This window comes from Ursus arctos, unplaced genomic scaffold (assembly GCF_023065955.2).
Source record: "Ursus arctos isolate Adak ecotype North America unplaced genomic scaffold, UrsArc2.0 scaffold_29, whole genome shotgun sequence".
Taxonomy (NCBI): Eukaryota; Metazoa; Chordata; class Mammalia; order Carnivora; family Ursidae; genus Ursus; species Ursus arctos.
In genome coordinates, this window is record NW_026622974.1 from 32,222,425 (window position 1) to 32,243,398 (window position 20,974).

Consider the following 20,974-nt stretch of genomic DNA (forward strand, 5'->3'; position numbering starts at 1 on the left):
GGTCGTCCAGTTTGTTGGTGTATAGTTGTTTGTAGAACTGTACAGCTTATTTTTTTTAAAGATTTTATTTATCTATTTGACAGAGAGAGAGTGAGAGCACAAGCAGGGAGAAGGAGAAGCAGGCTCCCAGCAGGGAACCCTGTGTGAGGCTCAATCCCAGGACCCTGGGATCATGACCTGAGCCGAAGGCAGATGCTTAACCTACTGAGCCATCCAGGTGCCCCAGACCTGTACAATTTAAAATGATTTAAAAGTTATATGAATTTTATGTCAATAAAAAAAATTTATTATGCTATTTAAATTCCATTTGATATATTAACACTGTGATACATTTTTATTTTAAAAGTCAATATTTCAGGGGTGCCTGGTGGCTCAGTTGGTTGAGCAACTGTTGATATTAGCTCAGGTCATGATTTTAGGGTACTAGGATTAAGCCCCACATCAGGCTCCCCACTCAGAGGGGAGTCTGTTTGTCTTCTTTCCCTCTGCCCCTCCCCCCATTCACACACTCTCTCTCTTTCTCTCTCTTAAATAAATAAATAAATCTTTTAAAAATAAAAAATAAAATAAAATTCAACATTTTCAGTCTTGTTAAAATTACTGTCTGTAACAATTTAGAATGAAAAAATTTAGATGTTTAAAAATGTGTGAAGGTATAGGTTAAACCAGATGAGATTGCCAATATTTTACCATTTTTCACCTAAAAAATAAGTTTCATATGATTCAATTTAATAGTTTAAAAATTCTTTTAGAAAGTACACGTACAGTAAGTTTGGAAAACACTGATGCAAAGGATCTGAGAAATAGGTAAGTTTAGCACCTGCTAAGTTAGGGGGAAAGTTAACTTTAGGTGAGTGAGAATTTTCAAAAGTGGGTGAATGAAAGCATAAGCAGTTTGCAACAAGAAGTAGTGTGTAAGAGCTCAGACTCTGGGACCAAGCGTCTTTCTCAATTTCCTGAACTATAAAATGGTGATGATACTAGTACTTATAAGGTTGTTTTGAGGATTAAGTAACTGAATGAATTTAAAGAGCTTAAAATAATAGTATATAAATATGTGTTTATCAGTCAGCTATTATCACAGTAACATTGCGTAACAAACAAGCACAAAATTTCAATTGCATAAAACAATAAGCACTAATTTCTCACTGTGCACTACACAGATTGACATAGGGTTAGGCCCAGATGTGCTCCAAAGTTTCTCATACTCCTCGAACCAACAGCTAACCTAAGCATGTTCTTCCATGGCAAAAAGGAAGAACACGAGAAGATGTTAGTCTCCTTTGAAGTAAAGTTTTGTCTTAAGGTTTTTTTTACTCATATGTCTTTCTAAAATCTTGTAATTTTATAGGAGTTTCAACAGAGAATACATTACTCTAAAAAAAAAAAAATCCTTGATTGTGAACCAAATTCATGCTTCCACCACAACCATTAGTATACCCATTCTTTGAAACAGTCTGCCTTTCTTCTGCACCAAACAAGCTACATGCATCCTGGACAACATGGATAAAGGAAAAAAAAAAAAAAGAGGTGTTTTCCTTGCATTCGAATATGTTTTGAATTTTCTCTTTCCTTCTTTAGACAAGCCTGCCTTGTGTACTACCTGAGTAATTTCATAGCATCTACTGAAGACAAATAATAGAATACACATTCCACGTGCTGGCTAAGAGATTTACATTGCCGCTGAACAGGTGAGGCAAGAGTCAAAGGGAATTTACATATCCTTCTATAGTTTGGCCTTTATGTTTTATTATCAGAAGCCAACAAAATTTTAATTTCGCCTTCTGCTTTCTGGTGAATAAACAAATGAAAATCGTTTTGATAGAGAGACTTAATGGGAAAACTTGATATATTATACCTTTGCAGATAACTAAAATTTATGAGCTTAGGGGAACACTTTACCAATTTCTTCCTCTCAAATAGTCTGTTTAGCTTGCAAAGTTCACATGTTTTTCCATCCACTACTGCTAAAAATTGTGTGTGAAGTTATCTTATGTGCCTGACCAGGCTGACAACACCTACTGAGATTAAGTCTTTACTACAAATGTGGACTATGGTAGAGTCCTTCTGGCCAAAGAGCAAGACTGCACATTTCTCAGAGTTTTTGATGTGACTTTCAAACACTACTGGGATTATACTTGTTTCTAGAAAGAAAATTCCAACTGGCAATTACTCAGTGTGAATGATAAACACACTTGGTTTTGTTGACAGCTGTTCTTGTTAATTCCAGTTTTACTGTTTCCTACAGTAGTTACATTTTCTTAGAATGAGGGAGCTGTAGCCTAGCCTTGAGAGATGGGAGGAGTTATAAGAAGTTCTAGCTATTATTCTTCCCTCTGAAATTCAAATAGAAATGATTATGGCCCTTTGACCACAAGTTTGATTATTCAGTTTTAAGGAATGTGTATATAAGTACTGTGCAGCTAGTCATTATAATACTTTTAAGAAAATTTAATGGCATTAGAAAATTCTCATGGAAGGATCATATAATTTCTATAAGAAAAAAATAGAATACAAAACTTTTTAAATAGCATAATTCCCATTGAGATAGAATATACAGTTATTTGGAAGGAAGGAAATATACCTAAATGTTAATAGTGGGGTTTGGGATGATTACTATTCCAACTCTCGCACTTTCCTATATTCGTGAATTATTTAAAATGAACCAGTATTTTGTAACTTGAAGAGTTCCTAAATACCATAAGACATAGCTTCCTCCCCATTCTTGTAATATATTGGGAAGACAACATTTTATACGTTAAGAACTAGCCATAAAAGGGATTTTTCTAGGCTTCCCAAATTTCTATCTTCTGTCATCTTTTTTTCTTCACTCTCTTCTTAGTAATCTCAGTAAGTGTCATAATTCACATAAATACCTCCATCCTGTGTATCCAGCTCTTGCCTTGAACTTCAGCTCCCGTCTTAGAACGCGGACTACCTGCTAGATAGCTTCATGTGGATATCTTGTCAGCACCCTCAGTATACCCCGGAACAAATCCCTGAACTGTCCTCTAGGTCTGCTGATTGTCCCACTGTCTCTATTCCTGTTAATGGCATTAAGGTCATTAAGAAAGAATGTCACTGCTATCTTTACTCTCCCTTGTCTGTCACATACAAAGAGTTGTCATCACATTCTAGCTAAGTAATCTTGCTCACATTTAATTGTTCCTTTCCATTCCCTCTGGCAATATCCAAATTATACCTCTCACTTGGGCAATAGCATTGTACTTAGGAAGCCCTTCATGTTTATTAACTTTAATCCTCAAAATAGCCCTATGAGCTAGGTACTCTTCTTATCATCCCTGTTTTACATTAAATTGTCTGAGGTCACAGAATTTACAAGTAGAGCTGGATTTGAACCCAGACCATCTAAGGCCAGAGACTATACATATGCCTTTCAGCCATGCAGCCTCTGGAGTAGTAAAGGCAACAATAGCTCCACATCAGCTCTTGCTGCGTGCCTATGTCGGTATTATCCCTATTGTAGAGATAGGAAAACCAGAAACACCGCATAAGTCTATTCATCCACCCACCTCCATCAAGATTAATCTTCTAAATGCTCTGTTCTGATTACTCCTTTAAAAAGAAAAAAAAAAAAAACCACACAATTCTCATTGCCCAGAGAATAAAGTCCAAATTGTTTTATTGGGCATTCAGGAGCTCCCCATCTGTTGCCCACCCACCTTTCAACTTTATCTGCTACTCTCTACTCCTGCTGGATGGGTCCCCTGGCCATCCTTCAGCCATGACCCAGGTCCTGGCTCCACTCATCTGAGCTCAAACTTCTATTTTTGCTTCTAACCACCCACCCCAACTGCCATGTATATATTCTCCTCTGCAAAGGAGAGTGAAATTTTCACTGAACAGGAGCCATAGATTAGGTGCATTCTGAAGACCATCAAGACTTCGCCATTAACAGACCATGGAAATAGAAAAACCACATTTTGTTATTCACAAGTACAAAAACTAGGCTTGACAGAGCTATCCTGTTTCTTTCTCTTTTGTAATGGTGCCCCCGGTGCATACTATCAGTTCAACAATAAATAATAAAATAAATAAAATAAATAAAAATTAAAAAAAAAAAGATTGTCACTGAGCATAGTGGGAGCAAGAGGCAGATAAAGTTAACACTGAGAATGATGGTTTGGGTAGTCCCAGACTTGTGACCTCGTGTACCCAGATATCTTTTTCCTATTGGTCTTCTACTGTGGGCTAAAGCAGTGGTTGTGACCTCTTCCCCTCCTCCTCTTTGTTCTTCTTGTTCTCCATCATCTTCCAAATCCTTTTGTCAGAGAAAGTCTTTAGGAGGCTCAATATAAATAATATATTTGAAACAGAGTTGCTCTGCTGGAGGTGAAGTGGGGAGCTAGAAGCCCTCTTTATTTGTCCCTCACTTACCAATTCTCCCCCTGCACCAAAGGAATTCTGCATAGCCTAGTTTTTCAAGGGTTGTGTGAGCAGTGCGTGCGTGTGTGGTCATGCATGCCTATTTAGAGGTGGGATGAACTGGAAGGTGATTCTGTTGTTCATAAAAATGTAACATGCTTGGGGCGCCTGGGTGGCGCAGTCGATGGGCGTCTGCCTTCGGCTCAGGGCGTGATCCCGGCGTTATGGGATCGAGCTCCACATCAGGCTCTTCCGCTATGAGCCTGCTTCTTCCTCTCCCACTCCCCCTGCTGTGTTCCCTCTCTCGCTGGCTGTCTCTCTGTCACATAAATAAATAAAATCTTTAAAAAAAAAATGTAACATGCTCAAACCCCTCTCTCCCTTCTTTTCCTAAGTTAATTGCTTTTTTATTCTGTGCTCACTAGAACCTGGATTCAATTGTAATTCAACAAGTATTTGTTTAGTTCTTGCTAAGCTGCTTTCATGATATGAGGCTTCAGAGATATATATGGAGAAGCCCCTGCCCCTAGAATGAATATAATCTAATTGTAGGCCAAGACTGTCACGTTCCTGAGAGTGACCCCAAATTTTTCTGTTCTGATTTCTTGTTGAAACTTCAGCACTAACCCTTTAGTTGCCTGACTCCTGGACAGTATCTGCTTGGTTGTCCCACTCTCACCTCAACTCGACATACCTCAGTCTGAGACTATGCTCTTCCTTAGAAAATCTAGAACGTTTGCAACATCAACATCAGAGTTGACTGGTAAAAGAGCAAACCACTGGGGAACAGTGGGAGGCAGTGGAAATCATCCATCAAAATAACAAAAGTAACACAAGTAATTGGGGCGAGCTGTGAATTACTATTAAATCTGTGAGCCCGATCTTTTACGAGGGAGAGTAAATGTATCCTGGAGAGAATATATACCTATGTTATCTCAACTGGTCTCTGTTCCCTGATGCCTCTTATCTTGTGAGCATCCCTCTATGTTAATATGATTGTAGAGTTAAAAAAACAAACAAACATGTGTTTTATATATAAATGGCCTTTAACTGCAAGTCAGCAACTACATCTGCAGATCAGCAAAAGAAATAGAAGTCTGTTCCAAAAATGGAGAAAATGGCCATGATGGATGTTCTAAAAGAAGGGACTATATACATGAAACCATATTTACTATAATTTCTAGTTGATGACTGGGATTTCCAAGGGTAATATACTGAACTCACCTTGTTTGCTTACTTGAAAAACAAACCCCTGAATAAATTGTGGCTTCATTGTATTTGATTTTGCTAGAGAGGACAAGTCGAGGTTACGGAACAGCTCACTGTGAGAGAGAAATCCTAACCAGACATCTGTCCAAAGTCACACCTGCAGTCTGGGGGAGCAGCCTGCTTCCCTTCCCAATTCAGTCGCGGGCTGGGACACATTACTGTATTTGGAGAAGGTTGAATTGAAAGGCCTCCAAAGTCCCTTCTGACCAAACATTTTATGAGTATATAAATATAAGTTCATTTGGAGGCCAGAGAGGTGAGAAATTAAAATTTTAGGAGTTTTAGCAGAGGGTCCTTCCTAATGGAGGAAATTACTGGGGCTTGCTTCGAAGACCTGCTAGATTTTGGAGATGGGGCAGGAAAAAGGTATCATTCTGGGTGGGAAAAACATGTCAAAGGTATGGAAGAGGCTGAGCAGGTGCAGAGAAATGAAGAGGGAAGCTGATGCTGATGGAGGAAAAAAGAAATATGATAGAAAGAGCCCCTTGAGAGAGAGTAGGAGTTGAACTGTATTTGAGGCAGTGGTAAGCTTAGCAAAAACCTGACAGCTGTTCATACATTATCTGATAAACCTGACAGTTGCCTAAGGACATGTGAACTTTGGAGCAGCTCTGCAGTGAAAAGAGATAGAAAAGCTGTATGCTGTGTTAAATCATCTTCCCCAGTGATAAAGAACTGGGGTTTTCCTAAATATGGGGGTGGGCTACCAATGAGAAGTAAAATACATTTTTTTAAGGTATCTCTTGTCTATACTGAGATGAAAGGGCAGCAAAGAAAATGTGTAAACATCTGACTAAGGTCAAGAAATGACATTTTAAAAACTTTCACTACAGAGGTGAAAATAAGATCTTTAAAAAATAGTATAAAGATCCTTTGTTTATGAACAAGGAAGTACGATTATGGTACAAGATGATGTATTAAGGAATTAGAACCCTGGAAGCAAGCCTGACATGAAATTGCTTCAAAGAGGCCTCTAAGTGACTATCCATTTTGTAACTCTATCATTATAATTATTATATAAATTATATTATGTATTTATATATAAATCATAAAACCATTATAGGATGGTTTGCAATAGTGTATAGCTCAGAGTGATGGTGTATCCTCTCGACTACAAATGACCAATCTGATGTCACCAGCCCCACCTGAGAGCTAGGCATAGGGCTGTGCATATTATGGCAAGTAGCCAAAGAAATATGGTGGTCCCATCAGCAACTCAAAACCCGTGATGGTTCTAGACAGTTTGTATATTTTTATGTTTGGCTATTATTGAATCATAAGTGTATTTTTACTTTATTTAAAACTTCATAAAAAGAAAAAAATACTTTTAGGAAATCGAGAGGGATACAAATTATGTTTCAATCAATTTGTACTTCTGTAATCAAAGAGACCTCAAGTCCAGAAATACCACTAACCTAGAACAGATGAAGTTACCAACGCTCCATAACTGCTCTCCAGCTCTCTAGGTATGAGGAAAACACTGTTCATGAGAATAAGATTAATCATAACATTTGTCATTTGGATAATGAGAATCCCTAATGGTATAAAAAATCAGCAAATTTTGCCCATTCTGAAAAATAGACAAAACACTTTTGTGGCTTGGATTCTGGTGATACCTGGTGGTGTTTCTATTCTATTACCTTCCACTATAGACTATTATCTCTCCCTGGATCCTACCAGTTTATAACTGATCTTGAATTTATTTCAAGTAAAATTTCTAAGACATTGAAGTTTTTCCCTCTCTCTTTTAAATTATTTTTAAGTTTTTAATTTCAGTATGTTTAACGCAGTGTTACATTAGTTTCAGTTGTATAATGTAGCGAATCAACAATTCTGTACATCACGCAGTGCTCATCATGATAAGCGCACTCTTTAATCCCCATCACCTGTTTCACCCATCTCCCCCCACCTCCCTTCTGCTAATATCAGTTTGTTCTCTATAGTGAAGAATCTGTTTCTTGGTTTGTCTCTCTCTCTCTCTCTTTTTCTTTTAACCTTTGCTCATTTGTTTTGTTTCTTAAATTCCACATATGAGTGACAACATAAGGCATTTGTCTTTCTCTGACTGACTTATTTGGCTTAGCATTATACTCTCCAGCTCTATCCATGTCCTTGCAACTGGCAAGATGTCAGTCTTTTTTATGGCTGAATAGTATTTTTATGAAAAGTATTTTTATGGCTGAATAATATTACATTTCATACACACACCCCACATCTTTATCCATTCATCTATCAATGGACACTTGGGCTGCTTCCATAATTTGGCAGCTGTAAACAGTGCTGCAATAAACATTGGGGTGCATGTATCTCTTTGTTTATTGGGGTGCACGTATCCCTTTGAATTAGTGTTTTTGTATTCTTTGGGTAAATACCCAGTAATGCAATTACTAGATGGCAGGTACTTCTTTTTAACTTTTTGAGGCACCTCCCTACTGTTTCCTTCAGTGGCTGCACCACTTTGCATTCCCACTAACAGTACATGAAGGTTCCTTTTCCTCCACATCCTCACCAACACTTGTTGTTTCTAGTGTTTTTTATTTTAGCCATCCTGACAAGTGTGAAGTGATATCTCATGATGATTTTGATTTGTATTCCCCTGATGATGAATGATGTTGACCATGTTTTCATGTGTCTGTTGGCCATCTGGGTGTTTTTTTTTTTTGTTTTGTTTTGTTTTGTTTTTGGAGAAATGTCTGTTCATGTCTTCTGCCCATTCTTCAATTGAATTATTTGGTTCTTTGGTATTGAGTTGTATAAGTTCTTTATATATTTTGGATATGAGCCCCCTATCAGAGATGTCATTTGCAAATATCTTCTCCCATTCCATAGGTTGTCTTTTAGTTTTGTTGATTATTTCCTTCACTATGAAGAAGCTTTTTTATTTTGATGTAGTCCCAATAGTTTATTTTTGCTTTTGCTCTCCTTGCCTCAGGAGACATATCTAGAAAAATGCTGTTACAGGTGATGTCAAAGAAATACTGCCTGTGTTCTTTTCTAGGGTTTTATGGTTTCAGGTCTCACATTTAAGGCCTTAATCCATTTTGAGTTTGTTTTTGTGTGGTGTAAGAATGTGGTCCAGTTTCATTCTTTCACATGTAGCTGTCCAGTGTTCCCAACACCATTTGTTGAAGAAACTGTCTTTTTCCCATTGCATAGTCTTGCCTCCTTTTCAAAGATTAATTGACCATACAATTGTGGGTTTACTTCTGGGTTTTCTATTCTGTTGCATTAATCTATGCATCTATTTTTGCGCCAGTACCATACTATTTTGATTTCTGCTACTTTGTAATATAACTTGAAGTCTGGAATTTAATACTTCCAATTTTTTTTTGAAGATTGCTTTGGCTATTTGGGGTCTTTTGTGGTTCCATACAAATGTTAGGATTGTTTGTTCGAGTTCTGTGAAAAATGCTGTCAGTATTTTAATAGGGATTGTAGTAAATCTGTAGATTGCTTTAGATAGTACAGACATTTGAACAATATTTTTTCTTCAAATTCATGAGCAGGGAATGTCTTTCCGTTTCTTTGTGTCATCTTAAATTTCTTCCATCAGTGTTTTATAGTTTTCATAGTACACGTCTTTCACCTCTTTGGCTAAGTTTATTCCTAGGTTTTTTATTATTTCTGGCATAATTATAAATGGAATTTCTTTTAAAGTTCTTTCTGCTAAAAAACTAAAAACTAAAATTAAAATTCTTTCTGTTGCTTCATTATTAGTATATAGAAATGCAACAGATTCCTTATGTTGATTTTGTATTCTGCAAATTTACTGAATTCATTTATCAGTCCTAGTAGTTTTTTGGTGGAGTCTTTAGGGTTTTCTATATACAGTATTATGTGATCTGCAAATTATTTCTTCCTTACCAACTTGGGCGCCTTTTATTTTTGTTGTTGTTGTTGTCTGATTGCGGTGGCTAGGACTTCCAGTACTATGTTAAGTGAAAGTGGTGAGAGTGGACATCCTTGCCTTGTTCCTGACCTTAGAGGAAAAGCTCTCAGTTTTTTCCCCATTGAGTATGATGTTAACTGTGGGTCTTTCATATATGGCCTTTATTATGTTGAGGCATGTTCCTCTAAACCCACTTTGTGGAGGGTTGTTTTTTTTAATCATGAATGGATGTTGTACTTTGTCAAATGCTTTTTCTGCATCTATTGAAATGATCTTACTCTCTCTTTAATGTTTACACAGGTAGGATTTGGATGAGATAAGGGGAAGGAAACAAGGCAAGTGAAACAGCCTGAATAAGGACAGTATATTCATGTATGGGAGAAGCCAGTGTGGGAGCAGCAAGGCTGGAATGGATGACTTCTCCTAGGGAGGGGATAGTGGAAGGTTAAGGAGGAATTTTTGGTGGGGTAATCTTATATAGTGTTGGACATGCTGGGTTATAGAGTCGTGGGGTGAGGGCCCAAGAGGAGATAAGGAGGAAGAGGTGACATAGCTCATAGATGGGTCGTTATGAGGAAGAATGGAGGAAGCTGGGTTGCTGCTGAGGGCAACGTTAGAAAGCAGTCCACAAAACCACCCTCACTTCTTTTTTTTTTTTTTTAAGATTTTATTTATTTATGTGACAGAGCGACAGCCAGCGAGAGGGAACACAGCAGGGGAGTGGGAGAGGAAGAAGCAGGCTCCCAGCAGAGGAGCCCGATGTGGGGCTTGATCCCGGAATGCCGGGATCACGCCCTGAGCCGAAGGCAGATGCTTAACGACTGCGCTACCCAGGCACCCCTCACTTCTGATATAAAGTGCAAGTTTGGGGTGTATAACTGACCACCCTCCATTTCAATAATTTGCTAAAAGGACTCATAGAACTCACCAAATCATAGTCATTATACTCATTGTTAAGGTTTATTACAATGCACCAGGACAGATTAAACCAAGGGAAGACATGCACCAGGCAGAGTCCAGGAGAGTTCTAAACTTAGAGCTTCTTATTGTTCTCTCTCGGTGGAGTGTGGACAGCATTAACTCTTCCAGTAAAAATGTGAAGCAATATGCACAAAGTATTGCCAATCAGGATAACTCGCCTAAGGCTTGATGTGCAGCATTTCTATTGGGGCTCAGTTACATAGATCTGATTGGTCATCCACATTGCTGACCTCCATATCTAGCCCCTCTGGAGGTCTCCTTGATGACACATGACCCAAAGTCCCCACCCTACATGACACTGATAGGCTGTCGGTGTGGCCCAAAATTCTCAGACACTCATGTCAGAGATGACATTTCAAGGGTTTAGAGATCACCTCCCAGAGGGACTAAGAGTAAAAGCCTGACCTCCCTTTGGGTAAGGTTAAGTCTTTACTACACACTGAGGTGACACAGTTTTGCCTTTTTAAAAAATTCCCCCTCTCGTTTCTGTGTCTTCTTTCTTTGCCAAAATCTTATAAGCTACAAAGCAATCTATGTCCCCAACACCCTCTTCTTAGCCACCGTCAATTCAGGCTAACCTAGTGACTAGGCTCTAAAAAATGAGAACAGGGTCAGTGTCATGTCTTCATCCTCAGCTTAACAAACTCCACAGAAGTCTCTGGGCCAATCTCATGATGCCAGGTCCCTGGAGAATGTTATTGGCAAGGATAGCTTCTCACTTGGAAAATTACAACAAATACAGGCCATCTCAGAGGACAAGGACTAAAAGTCTGATTTCCATGGTGACATAGTGACTGCCCCTCTCCACCAGAGGCAGAGCATGTTGAAGACTTATTCTGGGCCACATAGTTTCAAACAATGCAGGTTCTAACAAAGATTAAATGACCCCACAGAAAGTGACGATGTGATTTAGGTGAAGCCGCTTCAAAGCCTTAGAACGGTTCCCTTTCAAGCTCTCTCAGGTGGCTTTTTGTTTTACTTGAGATCCCTTTCCTTGCCAGCCTGTTTCCTTCAGTGAAAACTTAGCCAAAGAAGCCTTCTCAGATAATGAGAAGAGGTTTTATTCCTGGAGATTTTTGCGATCTTGAGTCATAGCTCACATAATCATCTTTAGAGATTTTTATAAGGGTTGCCTATCTTAAAATTTAAAAAAAAATCTTTGGAAAAAACAGATTGGACCCAACTTTGGGCTTATGTCTACAAAGTGAGTTCTGTGGTAAAGGGCTTTATTTGAAAATAAAATATTTTCCACAAGCACTTCTCTAACTAAATCATATAGCACAAAAATAAAAGGGCTTGAATTCACAAAAACAATCATTATTTGCAAAGGGAAACCTTTTCAAATGTGCCCATACCTATCCACATCTGCTTTTTGATCTCGAGGCCAAAAACTCTCTTGAATCAAGTGTTTTGCTTCCAGTGCACTTATCTCAGAATTGTGAAATGAAATAAATAGGGAAAGTAAACAGCATTATTTTAAAATAATGCAATTTGTATCTAATGTGGTCATGTGTGGTACTCTAACTTATTATGTTGAACTGTAATTTGAAATACTTCATATCCTATATTTTAAAAACTAACCTAGAGTTTTCTCCGTCTTCAAAAGTGACTATTATATTTTCATATTGTCATTAACATTGATTATGCTACCATACTAGTGTTCTGCTTTATATATTTTAATTAAATGTTTTATATTTTGTACTTATATCCTGAGGCAATTTTAACATGAAGGGGACAATTTTATAAATGGGAAAAAAACATATCAAATGAATAGTGTGTTCCCTGCTGCATAGAACATTTAAAAGCCAGAATTCCTGCTTCAAAATGTTTCCAGGCAAAGTAAAATTATAAGGAAAATTAGATGCTCTTAGAATGTCAAGAGTAAGTTATTTTCTCTTATTTGGCTTGATTTTTGGTTTGTTTGATGTAGTCATGAAACCATTTCTCCTTAAAGATGAGTCTGGTTTTGCTGAAGAGAAGGTATGAAGGTTTATTACATGGTCACTTATACTATTAAATAATTGAATATAATGCAAGGGTCTAAAAATAGGGGCATGGTTGCATGATTGAGGGACATAAACACCGCATAATCTCTAAAAGTCAGATCACAAAATGACAGAGAAAAGTGTTTCCTATATGTTAAGTGAAAAAAATCAATTATAATCAGCATACACAGAATAGTCCTTATTTGATTAAGAAAAGATATGTAGAATATGAATAAATAATATATGTAAATATGCACAGAAAACACCGAAAGGCTATTTAGACCAGATTAGTAGTGGTTTTCTCTGCATGAACTAGATGTAGTTTGAAAGATCATAACTCATTAAATCGTGGAGCTGAAGTGCCTCCGAGATCATTTAATTCAGCCACACGTTAACTCACTAGATAATTCATTCCTTGGCTATTTAAAGACTGCTCCCCCTTTTTCGTCAATTCTCTTTTCTTCAGTATAACCTCCCTAGTTTTTTCAACCTTTCTTTGTGATTTCCTGACTCCTCCCGGTCCTGAGTTGTTGGCATCCCTTTTAGGATGGGTCATCCAGAGTACGGCCATGTTCCAAGTGTGATCGGGCAGCCGGCATCCAATGGACTTGTTTGCTCCTTCAGTGTCTCTCCAGCAAAGCCCTAGTTTGTACCAACGTGAACTGTTTCAGAGAATTTCTACATCAGCAACTATTAAAGCCCATCTTCTCCAATTTGAATTCATTCTATTAATGCTTTGAATCCAAAGCAAGATCTCTGCAACTATAACAATCTCTGATTCAGCTTCCAGCCTTTCTATTCATCCTTAATAAGCCATATCTCATTTGTTTTACTCTATATCCAAGTTTATCAAACTCATTTCAAATCTTAAATCTGTCCAGCAATATATTACCTATACTTAGGGTTTATATTCCATTTTTTTTCCTTCCCCTATTGATAAGCAAGCCTTCTCTATCTTTACCCATCTCTGAAAACCATCTCTGAGAGCAAGGACTAGAAATCGTCTTACCGTCTCAGGTGTCCCATATCTGCTTTTTCACGGAGGACTTTATGGTATGGCATTTCATTGGTCACCCCCTCCCACTCATTTACCCCAGCTCAGATAAGCAGGACAAGCACCCTCCTACAGGCATAGTCAGTGGCTGAGGAGGATTCAACCCTGCATTTTCTACACTGGAGTTTTAGTGCATTTCCCACCATCAGGCTCAGTAAAAAGAATACAAAGGCAAAAAGTGGAAGCAAAAACTAAGAGGGGGTTTTCCTGAAAGGAAGAAAATGTAGTAAAAGAATGACGTAGCTAGTATCAATTAGTGTTTACGTATCACTGACAAGCTTAGAGTCTATAAATGGAGTAATGGGTTGGATCTCTTCTGTTTATCCCTGTAAATGCCATCGATGTCTGGCTCATTTATTCTGAATGTGGCTTCCAGAAAAATCACGGATAGGGGAGCCAAGCTCCTGGGAGAATTGGTCATCTGTGAATTTCAGAGACTCTCGTCATTATTATTATAACATTCTGTCTTCCCTCCATACCTACAAGGTGAGGAAGTTTAACTCAATTTGATGACGCTCAAGTCTTCCTCCGTTCAATATTTTTGATACGAAGATAGATTGAGCCACCATCAAGGGGCAGTTTACAAGTTTTCCTTGCAATGCTGTTCAAGATAATCTGTGAAACACAGATTTGATATTGCCAGAGCTGCTTTCTTCCTCGGTAATTTTTTCATTTATCTCAAACTGACTTCTTGCTTTTTTCTGCACCCCTCGGGCACTGCTATACCCCACTCAACATGCTCTCTGCCTGTGCATGTTCCCTGGTTTCCTCGGAAAATTGCTGCAACCCAGCCTTAGGGCTAGGGGATCTGGAAGCCTCTTTACCTAGACTCACATGCTACTCAACTGTGACTTCTGCTACGTACTGCCAAGTGACCCATTCAATCACTTAATTTCTTACAGCCTCGGTTTGTTCATATAAAATGATGGTGGTGCTTGTTTTGGCAGCACGTATGCTGAAGCTGGAACAATACAGAGAAGATTAGCATGGCCCCTGTGCAAGGATAACATGCCAATTCATGGAGACTTCCATATTTTTATAGCAATTATAAATAAACCTGTTAAATTTTTCTGGACAATGCCAGCATTTGGATTTTTTTTAAACAAGTAAATTTCTTATTGATGACAACAAAATAAAATAAAAATAAAATGATGTTGATGGTTCTCATGAAACTCTTGTGAGGATATGTGGCATCAAGAGCATAGAGTCTTAAATGTATTGTCTAGCTCATAGAAAACACACAAACAGATGTTCACCAAAAAAACTTCACATTTCTCTATCATTTCTCTATATCTCCACCCCCTGGTCTCAGAGGAAGAGGAGTCTGTATTCTTTTTCTTAGGCTATCATAGCTTCTTTTGTATCTCTACTGGCTTAAAACAATAAAGAGGAATTACACGTTCTTGTAGCAAAGTCCAGAGGGAGGGCAGACTTCAGCAGCTCAGCAGTGCCATGAGGAACCGAGTTCTGTGCTCTGTTCTCTGCCCTTGCTGATATCAAATTCACTTTAAGGTTAGGGCTCCTTGGGTTCACAAGTGGCTGCAGCAGTTCCAGGGCCACATGCTTCATTTTGCACATTCAAGCAGAGAACAAGAATTAGTTCTAGAACTTCACTCAGAAGAGCAGAGAAGCTTCATTTTCAAAAGTCTGGGGTGGGGGGGAAATCCCTCTCATATCTCATTGGTCTAAATTGGATGAAATGCCTTCCCTAAACCCATAACTAAGGTAGGGTGATAAGTTCGTGTTATTTTAAGCTTGAACCCCATAACTCTGTTTCTAGAAATAGGGTGGAGTTGAATGTTTCTCCAATGCACATAGAATTTGGAGTATCCAAGCAGCATTGTCCAATTGCACGATTCATACGGATTTCTATTCTGGAACTGTGTTCTGTGCCTTTCACATAAAATACGATAGGAATAGAGCTTCCTGGAGTTAGTCATCTGGTGGGCTTGGACTTGGAAAGACATAGTTGAAATTAAGGGTAGTTACTGTAAGAAAGGGTACTAGATATTGGTTAGATCATCACAAAGCCTCCTTCACCATGTGCCTTCGAGTCTATCTCTTCCTCCTTCCTATGGAGGTTTTCCCTGTTACTTTATCCTTTTTTTTTTAATTAGTAACAGCTCCCTTTTTATTGGGTCACTTATGCTCATTTTTCGTTATCCAAAATAATAAAAAATTAAATTTAAATTAAATTTAAATTTAAAAATCGGAGCTTCCCCAAACCTGCTACTCTGCCAAGCCACCTTAGCTTCCCTACCACAGTTACTGAAAATACAGTCTATCTTCATTGCCTCAACTTGGTCAACTTGCTTCTGCCTTAACCACACTACCGAATCTACCGTCTGAGTCACTTTTCTATAAATGAATCCAGATGTCATTGATGGGCCACAACTTCCCTGTTCATCACGTCCTTCCTCCCTGAAATTTTCTCCTCCTTTTCATCAATTTATTTGATCAAAATTTATCATGCACCTGCCACATGCCACACACTGGGATAAATGCCGAGAATACAAACGTTAAAAGAATTCAGTCCTTCCCCTCAAGGAGGCTAATAAAGGCTAGTGGGAAGACAGTCCGTGAATCAACAGCTGAAAGCCATAGTGGAGGCATGTGAGAGGAGTAGAGGAGTAAGCATCTAAATCTAGGAGTTTGTAGAGCTTCAGAAAGAGATAAGTCTTGAACTGTTTTTAGGAAAGAGTAAGGAGTTTGTCAGAGTGACAGAGTGCATTCTACATTCAATCCGTTGTTAAGGCCTTTTACTTCACCTTTAATATCTCTGGCATTTATCCTTACCTCTCTGATCCCACACTGACCAAATTCTGCCTTCCATGCCCCCTCATTAAGCAAATGGCATTAATGTCTCTGTTTAACCCAATTGAAAGAATACGTAGAGAGCTGTTACCGCGTGCTGGGCACTACACTTGATACAGATCCCAAAACAAACTAAAAAATTTGCAGTTCAGAAGGAGTGATGAGATAAACACCTAAGCCACTTAAATACAAAACAAAATTGATAAATTCCGCAAACATATTACACCTAACTAGCCATGGAAATTCACAAGATGGTAGATCCCTTCTGAAGAGGACTCAGTTGAGTTAGTGGTATTCAAAATGCCACTTAAAGTTTGGATTGGATGTTTATTAGGTTTGGAGAGGACAGTTAGGAAGGAAAATGCATTCCAAGCGGAAGACTCTGGATGAGTAAAGGGAAGAAGATGGGGAAGCACAAACATCCAGATAATAGTGGGTGCTGCCATTTGCTGGGAGCTTAGGTTACTGGTAAACGAAGCTGAGGTAGGAAGATAAACTGGGACTGTTCTGTGAAGAGTCTTACAGGCTGGTCTGATCATTTATACTTAATTCATTAAATGATGAAAATCCATCAGCTTTTCCTCTTATCTTTGTACATACATGGCTTCTTCATTTGTTAGTTTATAAAATACCTGTGAGACTACTATCCGCTACTATCCTAGAATATTGTAGTTTAGTAAGACGTTATTATACAAGGCACATGTGCTGAAATGGTATCTTATGATATGAAAGCTAAGCAAACCCTGGTAGATGGTGGCAAGAATGTATTTATATCTAAAAAATTATGTTCCTGAGCTTTGAAATATTTTAGGTTTTCCATTATTTTGAAATTAGATAAAAACTGCAGTGAGCCAGCTTATAAATTACTATTTCTGTTAACTTCAGAGAACAAAGAAAGGAGTTCTCTCCTAGGGACTTTATCAAAATTCTTTGAATTGGCAGAGTCTATGAAACATAAGAAACATGAAGAAGAAATTTTAGTGGAGTATCTCCAGACCTTAATGGATGTCTGAATGAAAGTACATGGTTTCTTCCAAAAATATGTAAATAATTATCTATTTCTATAATGGGACATTAATTTCCAAAGAGGTGCTAATTTGTCTTTCTAAATGGAAATTCCCACTTAAAGAATTTTCAAAAGCAAATAAACCAGTTGAAGTTTCCAAATATAGAGCTACATGTGTTGTACTGATGACTTGTCCTAACAACCAGCATTCTGGTTTAGTTTCTGAAATATTCTATACATCGACAATATATTTACAAAATAGATTTGGTAATGAGTATGGTCCTAATATTCTAGATGAAAATCATATTGAAACCCAATATGATTTCAAAATTGGCCAACTTTACCAAGGAAACATGAAGAAAGGTTTCCATGGTTTCAGAGAATCAATAGTGCCCTCTAAAGGAAGTCCATGGGAGGTACATTCAATATCAAGGTTTAATTCAGCTTACATTTTGCCAAAGTGTTACTTAATTGTAATTCACAAAATGGATTCAAGATTATAAAAAGAGTGCAGGCTGGCCCTCCTCATAAGTATCATGGGTAGCTTCCCACATAAGTTTTCGACTGGTAGAGCAAACAGATCTTCCTTGAACCCCAGTTGTTTCTGCTCGTTGTGAACTATTGTCACCATCCTTATGGAGAGTTTCTTGAAAGGCAATGGCTTCTGAATTGAGGGTTGGACATCCTGGATTCTGAGATGGGAAATTCAGAAAGGGATCCAGGTAGCTGTCTTGGGAAAAATGTGCTACACTGAGGGAAGAATGTGTAGAATTGAGTGCTGAAGAGGCTTTGTCAGCACTTTGCCCAGGGCCAACTACGAAAACCTGTATATTGGCAAAACAGCAGCATCAGCTGATTTAGAAGAGGAAGGCAGTATAGTTTGGCTGAAACACATGAAAGTTAAAAGAAAAAGATATGGAACACTTGTGGATTTTTATTTGTCAATCCGATTTGTGGTTTACTCTCACATTTCTTTTCTCTCTCCATTTTGCATGATATATAGAGAATTATTCACAAATTGCTTGATAATGTTACAAGAAATCCTGGGTATTATTATTATTGTATTCTTATTACTATTAGGAGTGGGGTGAGTCTTAAAGACTAATACCTGCCTTAGAGACACAAAAAGTCAATAAGCACAGTTGAATGTTAATCCCAGATATAAGGTAGTGCAGCAGAGTCATTGTCATAATGAGATAGTTGAGAATGAAGTTTAAAATATTTTGTTTTGTTCCCAAAACTATGCATATAGAGCACCGTGAATGTTTTTAAGGCTCTTCTTTCAGAGTCAGGGCCAGCTTCGTCGGGCAAGAAAGATCACAGGTTAGGTTGGCCCTTAGCACACATGCCTGTGGCATGCATGCCAGCTGACGCTGCGTATGCAAATATAATACTTCATCTGAGCCTCACATCAACCTTGTGAGGTCAGCAGGGTGATTATTATAACAGAGCAAGAAAAAAACTTCATGGAACATGGGTAGGATTAGTAGGAAAATTAATTTTCAAATATCCTTTTTTTCTACCGATCAATTGGAATATTAAGACACTTGAGAAGATATTAGGTTATTAATGGAAATAAAAATCTGCTAAGATGGTACATCAGCCATAGCAAAGCTGTTCCCCACCTTTTGGGACAATCCGGGGGTGAACTGGCACGTTTCCGCCGAGACAGCTGCGGTTAGTACAGCAAGGGGATAACACTGCACCATCTGAATTCGATGTGACACATAGTCTGAAGAAAGCTGAGAACTATGGCACAGAGTCATTCTTAGCGGGTTCCTCGAACTACCACCAGAGCTAAAGGTGCAGCAGGTGCGCAAGAGCTGCTGGAAGCAGTCGGCTCGTTACACCACAGCATCGACTCGCACACAGGCCTCCCACCATGCATTTTGAGCTTCACAGGCTAGAGTTAAAAGGGTTTAAATGTTCATTTAGATTTCTCTTCTGAAAGGTTCTTGGGAAAAGACAGATCCAGGAAAGTAGAGATTCTTCTAAATCTCCAGGGCAGAAGGTTAACACACAAAAAAATCCCTCCTCCTCTGATTTACTCTGATTAGCCAAGAAGCTATTTCAAAGAAGGCGCCGGAGACGTACTTCTCAGCGTTTTTCCGCACCGCAGCATGGCCTCGTAACTGGCTGGGCATGAATCGCAGCGCTCTCGGGTGTGACGGCCCTGTCTCAGCATGCAGTGGGACTCGTTCTGTGTTTCAGAATTCTCTTCTGGAACCAAGGCCCCTCTTCAGGGCAAATGGCTCTTGAAGAGCCTGCTGCTCACAGGAGCTTCTGGATGGTCAAGTGAGAAAGTTTTCAGCCTGGGCAACACAGACACAGCCTGGGTACAAAGGAAGGTCAGAGCATTTACTTTCAGTGCCTTGACAGCTGAACAGAAATGGTGGGTTTATGGACTAAACTGTATTATGCACTAAACTCTGCCTGAGGCCAAAGCCTGTGGCCCTGGGGAGGACGCTGTTGAGTTCCTAATGACCCCATAACCACTGAGTGTTCTCACTTTCACAAACCAGCTCCATTTGTCCTGTTAATTATTATCATGTTGCTCTGTATGCTTGTTAGTACTTGGACATAGACACGTTTAGCATGGACAGCAACCCCACAAGGTAGGCAGGACAAGTTATTATTATCCCCATCTTGCTGCTAGGGAGAAATTAAATGATAGGGCTTGACTGTATTCTGCTAGCTAACAACCCTTGACTCCCTCCCTGTGAGCCAATTCTCTATGCTTTATGTCATTTATCCACTCTCCCTTTGGTCCCGTGGCATATGTCAACAAGGCAAGCTGATAAAATAACCAACACCAGTAGGAGATCAGAAGTATTTCCTCTTGGTCTCTCTCCTCTAAGATCTTTCTGGAGATGGTATCTTAAAATGTTCACTGTCTTGGTAAGAATTTTTTTTTTTTTTTAAGATTTTATTTATTTATTCGACAGAGATAGAGAGAGCCAGCGAGAGAGGGAACACAAGCAAGGGGAGTGGGAGAGGAAGAAGCAGGCTCATAGCGGAGGAGCCCGATGTGGGGCTCGATCCCAGAACTCCGGGATCACGCCCTGAGCTGAAGGCAGACGCTTAACCACTGTGCCACCCAGGCGCCCCATTGGTAAGAATTTTTGGCTAGAAAACAGAATTTTCTCATGGATTTTAGGGGTGATGAAATATTTAGCTCATATAGGATGTTCAGGAGTATGCCGATGGGTCTTTTGGTTGAAAAAAAAAAAACTGGTCAAGATAATAGGATTCTGCTTTGTGCTAGGTCAGGGAGACAGGGCTTGGGTACTATACCCCTTAGGTAAAGGAACTTGACCCCTATGTATGAAAACACTCTGCAGGAACATAACGGTCATTGGATTGTACAGTCATTCGAATGTTTGTTTTAAACAACGGGGCAATTATTCTTGCAAATTTCATTTCGGTTTTCCCTGGATTTGAGCATTGTTTAGGCGACCGGAACAACAGGAACAGTTTGGGGAACAGGTTTAAAGTGCTATGAGATAGGACAAGGAAAGAAGACTGGCAGGAGTCAATGGGATTGTTTACCAAAGTGAGCATTGGTCCTGAATATTCATGGCCAACAGAAT

The 20,974-nt window shown here is 38.8% G+C and overlaps 1 non-coding gene across 1 annotated transcript; it reads left to right on the plus strand.

The window, feature by feature from the left end:
- The first annotated feature begins 14,495 nt into the window (after positions 1-14,495).
- On the plus strand, positions 14,496-14,602 carry LOC113261368 (U6 spliceosomal RNA). Its single transcript, XR_003318353.1, has one exon. It is a non-coding gene; the product is annotated as a U6 spliceosomal RNA (small nuclear RNA).
- The last annotated feature ends 6,372 nt before the right edge of the window (positions 14,603-20,974 follow it).